The 13,418-nt window shown below is 45.7% G+C and overlaps 1 protein-coding gene and 1 long non-coding RNA gene across 7 annotated transcripts in view; one reads left to right on the top strand and one right to left on the bottom strand.

The window, feature by feature from the left end:
* Nucleotides 1-13,418, bottom strand: part of LOC138850605 (uncharacterized) — a 132,381-nt gene that overhangs the window by 63,059 nt on the left and 55,904 nt on the right. The window lies entirely within an intron of this gene.
* BRDT (bromodomain testis associated) overlaps nt 5,443-13,418 on the top strand; it is a 45,040-nt gene continuing 37,064 nt past the window's right edge. For 2 of the 6 annotated variants that reach the window (XM_089337068.1, XM_017346092.4), the window contains exon 1: nt 5,445-6,366. The gene's annotated coding sequence lies outside the window, so the exon portion shown is untranslated. Of the gene's footprint in view, nt 6,367-6,831; nt 6,986-13,418 lie in introns of all 6 variants that reach the window. The other 4 variants (XM_089337066.1, XM_089337065.1, XM_017346094.4 and 1 more) reach the window with 4 other exon arrangements.

Genomic DNA, 13,418 nt, shown 5'->3' with positions numbered 1-13,418 from the left:
CACACGTCTTGAGTTATGCTCATGCAATATCATGGTTTAAACTATAATGTATACTATATAGATCAATACATGATGCTTTAAAAAAACATAATTACAATGATTTCCAATGATTACAATGTCATAGAATAGCCCTGTAGTATCTTGATCTTAGTATGGTCTTCAGTCACTATCAATATTTTTAGGCAAATTTTTTAAAAGATTTATTTATTTATTTGAAAGTCAGAGTTATATACAGAGAGAAGGAGAGGCAGAGGGGGCCGGTGCTGTGGCGCAGTGGGTTAACGTCCTGGCCTGAAGCGCCAGCATCCCATATGGGCGCCAGTTCGAGACTCAGATGCTCCACTTCCCATCCAGCTCTCTGCTATGGCCTGGGAAAGCAGTGGAAGATGGCCCAAGTCCTTGGGCCCCTGCACCCATGTGGGAGACCAGGAGGAAGCTCCTGGCTCCTGGCTTCAGATCGGTGCAGCTCCGGCTGTTGCGACCAACTGGGGAGTGAACCAGTGGATGGAAGACCTCTCTGTCTCTCTCTGCCTCTCCTCTCTGTGTAACTCTGACCATCAAATAAATTTTTAAAAAGAGAGAGAGAGTCTTCCATCCTCTGATTCACTCTCCAATTGGCTGTGCTGATCAGAAGCCAGAATCCAGGAGCTTCTTCTGAGTCTCCCACAGAGGTGCAGGGGCCTAAGGACTTGGGCCATCATCCACTGCTTTCTTAGGCCATAGCAGAGAGCTGGATCAGAAGTGGAGCAGATGGGTCTTGAATGAGCACTGCAGGTGGCAGCTTTACCCACTACACTACAGTACCCGCCCTTTAGTAACTTTTAAATAATTAATTATTTAAAAATAAATAATTATTTCATAAATCCATCTCTGCTTTATTCCCCAAATGCCTACAACAGCCAGAGCCGGACCAGGCTTAATCCAGGAGCCTGGAATTCTATCCAGGTCTCCCATGTGGATGGCAGGGACCCAGATACCTGAGTTATCACCTGCTGTCTCCTTATGGTGCACATTTGTAAAAAACTACAGTTGGAAGTGGAGCCAGGACTTAAACCCGCACAATCCATGGCTGGTGTTGTGGCACAGTAAGTTAATCCTCTGCCTGCAGTGCTGGCAACTCATAGGGGTGCCGGGTTCTAGTCCCAGTGCCTTCTCTTCCAGTCCCACTCTCTGCTATGGCCCGGGAAGGCAGTGGAGGATGGCCCAAGTGCATGGGAGACCAGGAAGAGGCAACTGGCTCCTGGCTTCGGATCAGTGTAGCTCCGGCTGTTGCGGCCATTTGGGGAGTGAACCAACGGAAGGAAGAGCTTTCTCTCTGTCTCTCACTGTAACTCTACCTGTCAAGTAAATAAAATCTTAAAAAAACAAAACAAACAAACAAACAAAAAAAACACACACACACAAAAAAACACGCAATCATACAAGAGGCAGGCTATCCCAGCATTGTCTTAACCCCTGTGCCAAATGCCCATCGCCCACTTTCAGTATTTTCCTGTTACACATCCCTAGCAGTCTCAAATGTTAGTTAAAAGCAACTATTTTATTTCTCCACAAATAGTCACCAATTTCTGGGTCTAAACTAGCTAAAAAATGTCTTACTAACATATTTCCCCATTCAATTTTTCTATTCTATAACATAATTATTTCAAACCTTTCTCATTTTCTTCAAATCTTCTTCCTGCCCTTTTCTGCTATGTTCAGCCTAGACTATTTTCTTAAAAATTATTTATTTATTTGAGAAGCAGAGTTACACAGAGAGAAAAAGAGAGAGAGCGCTTCCATTCACCAGCTCACTTCCCAAATGGCTGCAATAGCTGAGGCTGGGCCAGCGCCAATCCAAAACCATAAGCTGGCAAATTCATCCAGGTCTCCCATGTGGTTGGCAGGGACTTAGGTACTGGAGGCATCATCTGTTGCTTCTCATATGCATTAACAGGGAGCTGGGTCGGAAGCAGGGTAACTGGGACTTCAATTGGTACTCCAATATAGGATGCCAGTGTTGCAGGAGGCGGCTTAACCCCCCTCTACCACAGTACCCACGCTAGACTGTATTTTGATCTTAAAATATCTACCCAGATATCTCACAAGGATCTTGAACTCATTACCTCTATTTATTTATTTGAAAGTCAGAGTTACACAGAGAGAGAAGGAGAGGAAGAGAGAGAGGTCTTCCGTCAGATGGTTTACTCCCCAATTGTCTGCAACGGCTAGAGCTGCACCGATCCGAAGCCAGGAGCCACGAGCTTCTTCTGGGTCTCCCACGCAGGTGCAGTGGGCCATCTTCCACTGCCCTCCCAGGCCATTGCAGAGAGCTGGATTGGAAGTGGAGCAGCCAGGTTTTTGAACCAGTGCCCAAAAGGGAAGCCGTTGCTTCAGTCCGAGGTGTTAACCTGCTGCGCCAGCCCCTGAACTCATTACATTTAAAGCTGAACTAATAGGGCCAGTGTTGTGCCACAGGGGGGTAAAGCCTCTGGCACCCCATGATCAGAGCACTGGTTCAAGAACCAGTTCTACTTCTAATTCAACTCCCTGCTAAGAAAGCTAAGAAAGCAGCAGGAGGTGGTCCAGGTGCTGGAGACCCAGATGGAGTTCTTGGCTCTTGGCTTCAGCCAGACTCGGCCTGGGCCATTGCGGTTTTTTGGGGGAGTGAATTAGCAGATGGGATATCTCTTCCTCTCTCTGTATCTCCTTCTCTCTGGTGCTCTGCCTTTCAAACAAATAAAAATTTTTGTCTTTTAACTTCAGATCTGGTCTCATTTATCTCCCCCACCCAACTTCTCACCTACCCCTTAATTCAACTCTGATTTGCCACAGTCCTTATATTTGGGGCAGGATCAAAAGGTAATGCACTCACTGATAACACATTTTAAAGGCTTTTGATATTTTGCACTCATGGCGCTTACTATCTAGCTGGGGAAGTAGACACCAAATGTAGTGCTCACTACCCTTGCAACTGTAACAAGTACTTCCTGTTAGATTGCAATGAAAGTGGGTAACAGGAAGAGCTATTTTCCTAAGGCAGTGACTCCCCTGAGACCTGAGGAATGAGTGTGGGAGAGAAGAGAGGCAAGAAGCCAATTGTAGAAGCCCAGAGAGAAAGGACACCAGGGAGGGCTGAAGTGTAGACTGCAGGCCTGGTGGGAGCTGAAGGTTTATAAGTCACGGTCTTGTAGCTCATCTTAAGGGTTTTGCCTTTTATTCTTTTTTTTTTTTTTAAGATTTATTTATTTATTTGAAAGTCAGAGTTACAGAGAGAAGGAGAGGCAGAGAGAGAAAGGTCTTCATCTGCTGGTTCACTCCCCAGTTGGCTGCAACGGCTGGAGCTATGCTGATCCAAAGCCAGGAGCCAGAGGAGTTTCTTCCGGGTCTCCCACGTGGGTGCAGGGGCCCAAGGACTTGAGCCATTTTATACTTCCTTCCCAGGCCATATGGGATGCTGGCACTGTAGGCAGCAGCTTTACCGGCTACAACACAGCACCAGCCCCTGCCTTTTATTCTAAAAGCAGTGGAAATGGAAAGGTTTCACGGGTGGGTGACACGACGAGATTTAGCTTTTTAAAACATCACTAAGGGGGCTGGTGCTGTGGCACAGCAGGTTAATGCCCTGGCCTGAAGTGCCGGCATCCCATTTGGGCGCTGGTTCAAGACCTGGCTGCTCCACTTCCTATCCAGCTCTCTGCTATGGCCTGGGAAAGCAGTGGATGATAGCCCAAGTCCTTGGGCCCCTGCACCCATGTGGGAGACTGGGAAGAAGCTCCTGGCTTCGGATCGTTGCATTTCCGGCTCTTACGGCCATATGGGGAGTGAACCAGTGGATGGAAGACCTCTCTGTCTCTCTCTGCCTCTCCTCTCTCTGTGCAACTCTGACTCTCAAATAATAAATAAAATAAATCTTTAAAAAAATCACTAAGGCTTCTTCTCTCTGCCATTGGTTCTCAGGAGGACAGACAAAAATTTAAACAGGGATTATTGGTTTGATTGCCTTTGACCTTCCTTAAGCCTTTCATCACGTATGGGTCACACCCTATGTCTGCACTGTCCTACCTTCTCCCAGAATAAGATTTTAGACAAAAGACCAGAACATGGAAATCTCAACCACCAAAACCTGTCTCTTCAGGGACAGTCTTTGATGATTGTACTGTTTCTGCTTATAAATGCTATAATTATAAAAAGTCTAGGAAAAAAAAGGAGCTTCTTATTCCAACCCCCAAGTGACTTACTCTGGAAGAACTAGAAGGGCCTGCTGCCCAAGCAACCTGATCATCAAAGACTGTCCTGAAGAGACAGGATTTGGTGGTTGAGATTTCCATGTTCTGGTCTTTTGTCTAAAATCCTATTATTCTGGTAGGAGAGTGCAGACATAGGGTGTGACCCATACGTGATGAAAGGCTTAAGGAAGGTCAAAGGCAATCAAACCAATAATCCCTGTTTAAATTTTTGTCTGTCCTCCTGAGAACCAATGGCAGAGAGAAGCCTTAGTGGGTTTTTTTGTGTTTGTTATTTAGTAGAAATTCCTTTTTTTTTTTTTTAAAAAAAGTGTGCATGTTCAGTCAGGCACAACTTTCTTTTTTTTAAGATTTATTTATTTACTTGAAAGTCAGAGTTACACAGAGAGAGAGGAGAGGCAGAGAAAGAGAGAAAGGTCTTCCATCCTCTGGTTCACTCCCCAATTGACCACAACGGCCAGAGCTGTGTTCAATCCAAAGCCAAGAGCCAGGAGCTTCTTCCGGGTCTCCCATGCGGGTGCAGGGGCCCAAAGATTTGGGCCATCTTCTACTGCTTTCCCAGGCCATAGCAGAAAGCTGGATTGGAAGAGGGGCAGCTGGATCTCAAACTGGCACTCACATGGGAAGCTGGCACTGCTGGCAGCAGCTCTACCCGCTATGCCACTGCACCGGCCCCAGAAGTTCCTTCCTAACATTAAAAATGCCTGCTCATGGAGCTGGCGCTGTGGCAGAGTAGGCTAGCCCTCTGCCTGCAGTGCCTGGCTCCTGGATGGGTCCAGTTTTGGCCATTGCAACCATTTGGGGAGTGAACCAGCAGATAGAAGACCTTTCTCTCTATCTGTAACTCTACCTCTCAAATACACAATTTTTTTTTTTTTTTTTTGACAAGCAGAGTTAGACAGTGAGACAGACAGAAAGGTCTTCCTTTTTCCGTTGGTTCACTCCCCAAATGGCCACTATGGCTGATGCACTGCACTGATCTGACGCCAGGAGCCAGGTGCTTCCTCCTGGTCTCCCATGCTGGTGCAGGGCCCAAGCACTTGGGCCACCCTCCACTGCACTCCCGGGCCATAGCAGAGAGCTGGACTGGAAGAGGAGCAACCGGGACAGAATCTGGCGCCCTGACCGGGACTAGAACCTGGGGTGCTGGTGCCGCAGGCGGAGGATTAGCCCAGTGAGCTGCAGTGCCGGCCTTTTTTTTTTTTTTTTTAAGCCTGCCTACCCCGGTGTGTTGGGCAGCTGTGTGTCATAAGCAGGTAGGTGCTGATTCTGGTGAACACTGACACATCGAGGTGATGTAGACGGGCCCACTTGCTAATTACACCCTATTCCTGCTTCAGCAAACTTGGAGATTGCTTTTGACTCAGGAGCTGCTCCGTCAGCTGTATTCTCCTTCCACTCACCCATCCACCCATCCATCCAGAATTGAGCACTAAGAATTCCAAGGCATTGTGTGAAACTGGATCCTCAAGGCCACTACTGTGCTAGACACAGCGGTCTGCTACTTGTTAGCAAATTTCAAGTTATCTGTAAAGCCCTGGGAGGTAACCGCTACGATGCCTCAAGTCCTAAATCACTATTACCACGCAGCTGTTGTGAAACCAGCTCTTAAGTGCCCCTTTCAAACCAATGAGCTCCTGCAGGCTCCAGCCTCAGCTGCTACCTCGTATTTATTAAGCACTCGTTGCAAGAGACAGGAGATACGGAGAGCGATGGAGGAAAGCGGGAAAACTCCCAATCGCCCAAATAACAGCCCCAGACGTTTGGGATGAGTGAAGTTGTTCTCACAGCAAAAGCCTCCAGGGCGGCGCTCCTCCACCCAAGCCCTACAGCTCCCAGCAGGGTGTGGGCGTTCAGGGAGCGCCCAGCTCACGTGCGTGCGCTGGGCGCGGGAACCACCCTTGTCTGCCCCACAGCCTCTAGGCGGAGCTTAGAGACTTCAGCAGCGACCACGTGACATACGCAGGCCAATGGGCGGGCGGCCGGCGGCGCGCCTCCTATAAAAGCGCCTGTCGCAGCCCTCAAGTGGCAGCCATTCGGCGAGGGCTGGCGGCGAGCGTCCGTGAAGAACGGCTGCCCTGCACCGCTTGATCTTGTGCAGTCTGCCAGGGACGATCCCGTGAAGTCCTTTTCTTAAGAGGTAATATATCCTTTACGGGGGTACAGTCCGGGCTGGGGTCGAGGTAAGCCCTTGGGGGAACAACGGTTTTTCGCCTCTCCCCTCCCCCATCGGCATTGTGCAACGTGCAAGGCCGTTGGGGAAGTCCTCCTGATGGGTGTCCACAGCCCAGGTGAGCCGCTGGTTGCTTTGCTTTGGCCTTACCAACTGCAAGATTGTAGCCCCACTGGGCCTTTTGTTTTGTTCCCTCCCCCCCGCCCCCCAACTCTAAAATGCCGGTGTTTTGCGCAGGGAAGGGTGGGAAGGAGGAGGTTTCGTTGAGGAGAAGGGCGTTGAATTGTCAAATTGCTTCCTCCCATCCTGGAATAAACTCTTGGTTGTTGTAGGTCCTTAAGAGGACCTTGAATTGGTGGATTGGCGTCTGTGCTGTCTTTGTCAAGTGCAGAAAGCAAAGTAGGCAGCTGCTGTGGCATTTTTCTTGAACAGCTTCTGGGTGTTAACCGTTTGGGACTGGGAAATCCCGTCCTTGATTCATTTGCCCAGTCTCCAGCTTTGTTAAGCCCTCGGAACTGTTGGACCCTTTTCTGGGTGCTCCAGGACGAGGGGCAGGCGCTGGCTTGTGATAAGAATTCAGGTAGAGGTGAGTATAGGGTGCCATGGGGTCCGTGGGGGAGGGCTGGGTGAGTGGAAGAGAATGCCGGGGCTCCACAGTGGAGGAGTACTCTGCTGGCTCTGGCGGGACAAATGGAAGCTAAGCTAAAGAGTAGAGAAGGAAGCCAGGCAAGAATGTTTCAAAGGCATGGACTTGTATGCACGAAGTAGCATGGGACAGTTGAAAACTGAAAGACTTTCGAGTGACTGGCTCCATGTTGGGAGTTGGTGCAGTGGCAATAGAGGATTTTAGTGAGATGGCCAAGGTGGTTATAACTCGGTTTGTCTGTCATGAAGGACAGTGGCCTGTTGTATGACCATGGGCAAGGTGCTAAGCAAAATTTAGAACATGACCATCGTGTTAATTCTTGTGGGAAGTGACAGCTAACAGAAGCAGTGGTTTGGGGATGGAAAATAGGAACACCATAAATGTCCAGAATACTCTATTTGTGTTAAGCAGCCAAACGTTAGTGTGGAGGTATTTGATATTTTAGAGTGGCTAAGACTGGCATTGGACAGATGTGTGGATCAGAAATCGGGAGAAAAGGATGATAAGAGGGAGAGCCCTGGGGGCCCGAAAAGATTAGCAGGGAATGAGATTAAAAAAGATTAAGAAGTCCGCTCCACCCCTCCCTTGGGTATCTTTGCTCTGTAGGCCCATCTCTGTCATATGCTACTTATATATTCTATTGTAATTACCAGTTTACAAGTCTTGAAAAATAGTCTAGCTCAGAGCCTAGTTTGATTGGCCTGCTTGTCAATGCTTTGTAAATATTTAATAAGTGAACTAATGGAATTTGGAAAATGGTATCCTGGAAACCAGAGGAGTTTTAAGAGAGTCACAATAATAATCTAGAGACAGGTATTGCTGAGAAGTCAAATAAGATTTTAAAAAGAATCCTTTGGATTTAATACCTAAGTATGGTAAGTGCTAACCTTTTTTTTTGTTTTGTTTTTTAAAAGATTTATTTTGAAAGAGTTACACAGAGATCTTCCATCCATTGGTTAACTCCTCAAATGGCCACAATGACCAGAGTTGGGAGAATCAGGACTTTGTTCCACATCTCCCATGTGGGTACAGGGGCCCAAGCACTTGGGCCATCTCCCACTGCTTCCCCAGGCACATTAGCAGGGAGCTGGATGGGAAGTGGAGCAGCCAGGAAGTGAACCGGTACCCATATGTGATGCCCATGCTACAGGCTGTGGCTTAACCCATAGTGCCACAGTGCTGGCCCCCAAGTGTTAACATAAAGGGAGGTTACAGGGCAGTGGGGAAAAGCCAGGAGAGAAGTGGGAAATCAAGACAGTTCTTTAAGATGCCCTGGGGTGAGATACAGAAGCCTGAGGCTATGAGGAACAGAAGCATGAGGCTGTGAGGAGAAAATAGGATTAAGGGAAGATTTTTTTTTTTTTTTTTTTTTTTTGCCAGGCAGAGTTAGACAGTGAGAGAGAGAGAGTTATAGACAGTGAGAGAGAGAGACAGAAAGGTCTTCCTTCTGTTGGTTCACCCCCAAATGGCCGCCACGGCCGTTGCTGTGCCAATCTGAAGCCAGGGTCAGGTGCTTCCTCCTGGTCTCCCATGCCAGGGCAGGGCCCAAGCATTTGGGCCATCCTAAGGGAAGAATTTTGTGAGGAAGTTTATGTGGAAGGAAGCTAGCATAGAAGTGTTGAAGATTCAGAGCTTGTATTGGGCACCCTCCAGATTACTCAAGATGCTGGAAGGATGCACAAATGTACAACATAAAAACCAAAGGAAGTTGATCCCATAAACCGCTAGGAAAACACAGCTGTTCCAGCAGTCCAATCCTATTAGTCTTTGTTCTTAAACAATACAGAGTATATTTATTTTCTCAGGCATTCAACTAAAACAGTAGCAATAAAAGTTGATGCAGGAAAGCAGCAGCTAAGGGTCTTTGGGTGGTGTCCCACAGTTCCTGGAAGAGTTGTAAACAGGAAGGGCCCTTCACTCTAAGACTCCAGGCTGAAGGGAGGAGCAGTGCAGGAGGTTGAATTGTTGTGAATAATTTGCATTTTCTAAGGTTTCCCTCTTTGACCTTAACCAAAGCCTGTTCTAATCTTCAAGGACACATTTTCTCCCTTAACTGGGAGGCTGCTCATTGGATGATGCAGTTTGGAGTAAATAGCTGAGCTCATCACAGGGCCTGTTAGTTTCATCCTTTCCGAGCCTTAGAGTCCAGGCTCTCCCTGTACCGCTCTGTGCATGTGTGAGACCCACTGTGTCATGCCAAGCACACACGGCGCAGTAACCCACTCTGCCAATTACTGAAGTAGATGGGATATTTTTTAAACAGTCTTCAAAGCCTCCTCAATTCTCTTAACTCCGGTAGACATGTAGAGTAGCACAATTTAATATCTGCTCTATTGTGGTTAGTAATGACGGAGCAATTTGAAAAAAGATGTTTTTGAGAGGAGGAAACCTTTGTTGAAGAAGCTGGACTCAAGTGTTCCTATAATTAGAAGTGAACCTTTATGCTTTCTTGTAATATTTTGGAAACATTTTTTTAGCCTATGTATACATTTCAGAAAAATCTTTGGTCGTAAGGGATGACTTTGAAATATTCATAACCACCTCAAAGGCCATCATTTTCTTAGAAGTTTCAAATTTTACTCATGTGCATTATTGGTGGCCATAGCTGGGATAGCCCCTGGGAAACAACTGAAGATCTAGAAAAACTTCAAAGCAGTGGATATATGGGATATATCCATAGGTTTGGACATGTATATGCCAAGATGTATTTAGAGAGATATTGACATTAACCCTAATATCCATGTAGCTGCATCCCCAGATGAATGATATGCACCTCTTAAAAGGAAATGGGCATGGCTGGCGCTGTGGCTCAACAGGCTAATCCTCCGCCTTGAGGCGCCGGCACACCGGGTTCTAGTCCCAGTCGGGGCGCCAGGTTCTGTCCCGGTTGCCCCTCCTCCAGGCCAGCTCTCTGCTGTGGCCAGGGAGTGCAGTGGAGGATGGCCCAAGTGCTTGGGCCCTGCACCCCATGGGAGACCAGGAAAAGCACCTGGCTCCTGGCTTCGGATCAGCGCGATGTGCCAGCCGCAGCGTGCCGGCCGCGGCGGCCATTGGAGGGTGAACCAACGGCAAAAGGAAGACCTTTCTCTCTGTCTCTCTCTCACTGTCCACTCTGCCTGTCAAAAATTAAAAAAAAAAAAAAAAAGGGCAGTAATGTATGAACTGCTCTGAGAAATTTCCAAGATGAATTGGGTACAAAAAACAAGACTATTTTTGAAAAGATGCAATTCTTAGAACAAGGATAGAACAGTATGAAACTTTGTATATAATTTTTTTCAGAATTTCATGTCACCTGGATGTCAATTCAAACTTTTTTCTATGATGCCTTATCTTTAAAAAGTTTTCTAGAATTTCCAAGATTATTGTATGAGTTTCTGAGTGGGCAAAGGAATGATTTTTCAGGCAATTTATGCATGGAATCATAGAATGGTTTGACAAGGGGATGGCTACACTATTATGAGATGGTTTTTCAAAGGAAATAAGAACTCTGCCTTGTCATCCATGATACATTGTCTTTGAACAATGGTGACTAATGGTAACAACCTCCCATTATATTCTTTACATGAAATTTTGTCTGCCCACAACATCTTTCATTTTAGAAATATATCCATGGGCAAAATAGTTTTGAAAGCAGAATAACAATAAAATGACAACTCTGCAAACATGAGTAACTGTGGACTTGAGGCATAGTTACTGGTGTGAATGTAACTCTGTTTAAATAAATGACAAATTACTTCTGACACTTCCTAATTGTTTATGACCCACCATTGTATCAAGATGGTAGAGGGCTGGCACTGTGGCGCAGTAGGTTAAAGCCCTGAATTGCAGCACCAGCATCCTATATGGGTGCTGGTTCAAATCCCAGTTGCTCCACTTCCGATCCAGCCCCCTGCTGATGTGCCTAGAAAGGCAGCAGAGGATGGCCCAAGTCCTTGGGCAACTGTGCCCATGTTAGACCTGGGTGAAGCTCCTGGCTCCTGGCTTTGGATCAGCTCAGCTCTAGCCATTGTGGCCATCTGGGGCATGAACCAGTGGATGGAAGACTTCTCTCTCTCTCTCTCTTACTTCTCCCTGTAACTCAGTCTTTCAAATAAATAACAAAGGCTTTTTTCTTTAAAGACTTATTTATGTGTTTGAAAGGCAGAGTTACAGAGAAAGGGGTACAAAGAGTGAAAGAGATCTCCATCCACTGGTTCACTCCTGAAATAGCCATAACCAGGTCTGGTCCAGGACCAGTCCAGGAACCAAGAAACCCCATCCGGGTATATCCCATATGGGTGACAGGGACCCAAGCACTTGAGCCACCTTAAGTTGCTTTCCAAGGCACATTACCAAGGAGCTGGATTGAAAGTGTAGTAGTCAGGACTCGAACCAGTGCTCATGGCCATGAATTCTAAAAGATACGCCTTTTGTACTGTAGACTATCCCTTAATCTAGATTTGTCTGCTTCCTTTCATTTATTCTAGTCCAGTGCCATAGAACTTTTCTTCCAAGATTGCCATGTTCTATGCCTGCTTGTTTCTTGTATAATAGCCACATGCAGCTATTCAGCTCTTGAAGTGTTGATAAGTGTTGTTTAAATTTTGGATAATTTAAATAATTCCATATGGTCAGGAGTTTTCATATTGGACAGCACAATAACAGTTGCTGAATTCTCTTGTTAAATGAAAAAGAAGTCTCAAAGTTGATTATATTCAGTTAAACATTTTTGGCAAAAACCTATATAGGTACAATTGTATTTAGCCATGTTAAATACTGTGAAGAGAGAACTGAGAAAGATTAGTGAGGATTTGGGTTGTTTCAAGGGTTGAATGATTTGAGGCAGTAAGTTTCAAAAGAGTTGGAAAAGCAGGATAGGTGTTTTAAAAAAAAAAAAAACCCTTGGTGAAAAGATTTTATGTTAGTAATCAAGCAGATAGGCTGGTGCCATGGCTCACTGGGCTAATCCTCTACCTGCGGTACTGGTACCCCGGGTTCTAATCCCGGTTGGGGTGCCGGTTCTGTCCCGGTTGCTCCTCTTCGAGTCCAGCTCTCTGCTGTGGCCCGGGAGTGCAGTGGAGGATGGCCCAAGTGCTTGGGCCCTGCACCCGCATGGGAGACTAGGAGGAAGCACTTTGGCTCCTGGCTTCAGATTGGCACTATGCATCAGCTGTGGCGGCCACTTGGGGAGTGAACCAAAGGAAGACCTTTCTCTAACTAACTCTGCCTGTCCAAAAAAATAAATAAAATTTAAAAAAATTAATCAAGCAGATAACAGGAGAGGGGTTTTGTTTTTTTCTTTTGGTTTCTTTGGTTTGTTTGTTTTAAATACTATTTTTTTAGAGGAATTTAGCTTCCCAGCAAAATTGAGCCAAAAGTATGGAGTTTTCAGTCTGTCCTTACCCAGTATAGACTGAACTTACCTCCCCTCTGCTCCCAAAAACAGCCTCCCCCACGACGAACAGCTGTGCTGCACCACATTTGTTACAATCAATGTGTCTACATTGACACATCAGTATCTCCAAGAGTCCACGATTCATATTAGGGTTCACCTGTCGGGGAGTAGCTACCTTAAATTTTGCATGAAACGGGGTAGTTTCAGAGCCCTAAAAATCCTCTGCTGCATATTCATCCATTCCTCCTCAAACCCCTCTCAACTACTGATCTTTCTACTGCCTTCATAGCTTTCTAGAATGGCATACAGTTGGAATCGTACAATTGTAGCCTTTTCAGATTGGCTTCTTTGGCTTAGTTATATGCATTCACATTTCCTGCATGTATTATCCTGACCTGGTGGCTAGTTTCTTTCCAGTGCCTTGCATGGATGTGCCACAGTTGATTTATCCATTCACCTACTAAAGGACATCTTCCACTTTTTGGCGATTATAAATAAAGCTGTTGAAAGATATGTGTGTGTGCAAGTTTTTGTTTGAGAAGGATTTTTTAAGAAAAATTTAAGGCATTGATTAGAGCATGAAGCAAGTCAATTCCAGCTAAAGAAGTAACTGTAAAAAAGAAACCATAAGACAAAGCAGAAAATAAATTGTGTAAACTTTCTTAATTTTAAATATTTGACAATAATTATATTATTCAAGGTGTGGAGTGATAATCTGAAATAGTTATGCATTGTATCGTTATTATCATAATGAAATGAATGCATCCATCACTACATATGGCATACATTAGATCTTCAGAATTTGCTCACCTTATAACTAAAAGTTTGTCCCCTTTGATCAACATCTCCCGTTAGTGTTAATAATCCCCTCTTGCCAGACATACAGACAACTGCTGGCAACCACCATTCTATTATGTTACTATGTATTTTGACTTTATTAGATTCCACATACAAGTGAGATCATACTATATTTGTCTTAAGTTTATTTCAGTGAGTCTT

This window comes from Oryctolagus cuniculus, chromosome 7, assembly GCF_051225735.1.
Source record: "Oryctolagus cuniculus isolate XC-2025 breed Fujian yellow rabbit chromosome 7, ASM5122573v1, whole genome shotgun sequence".
NCBI lineage: Eukaryota > Metazoa > Chordata > Mammalia > Lagomorpha > Leporidae > Oryctolagus > Oryctolagus cuniculus.
The sequence above is the reverse complement of the archived record's forward strand: the minus strand, read 5'-3'. Positions and strand labels throughout refer to the sequence as shown.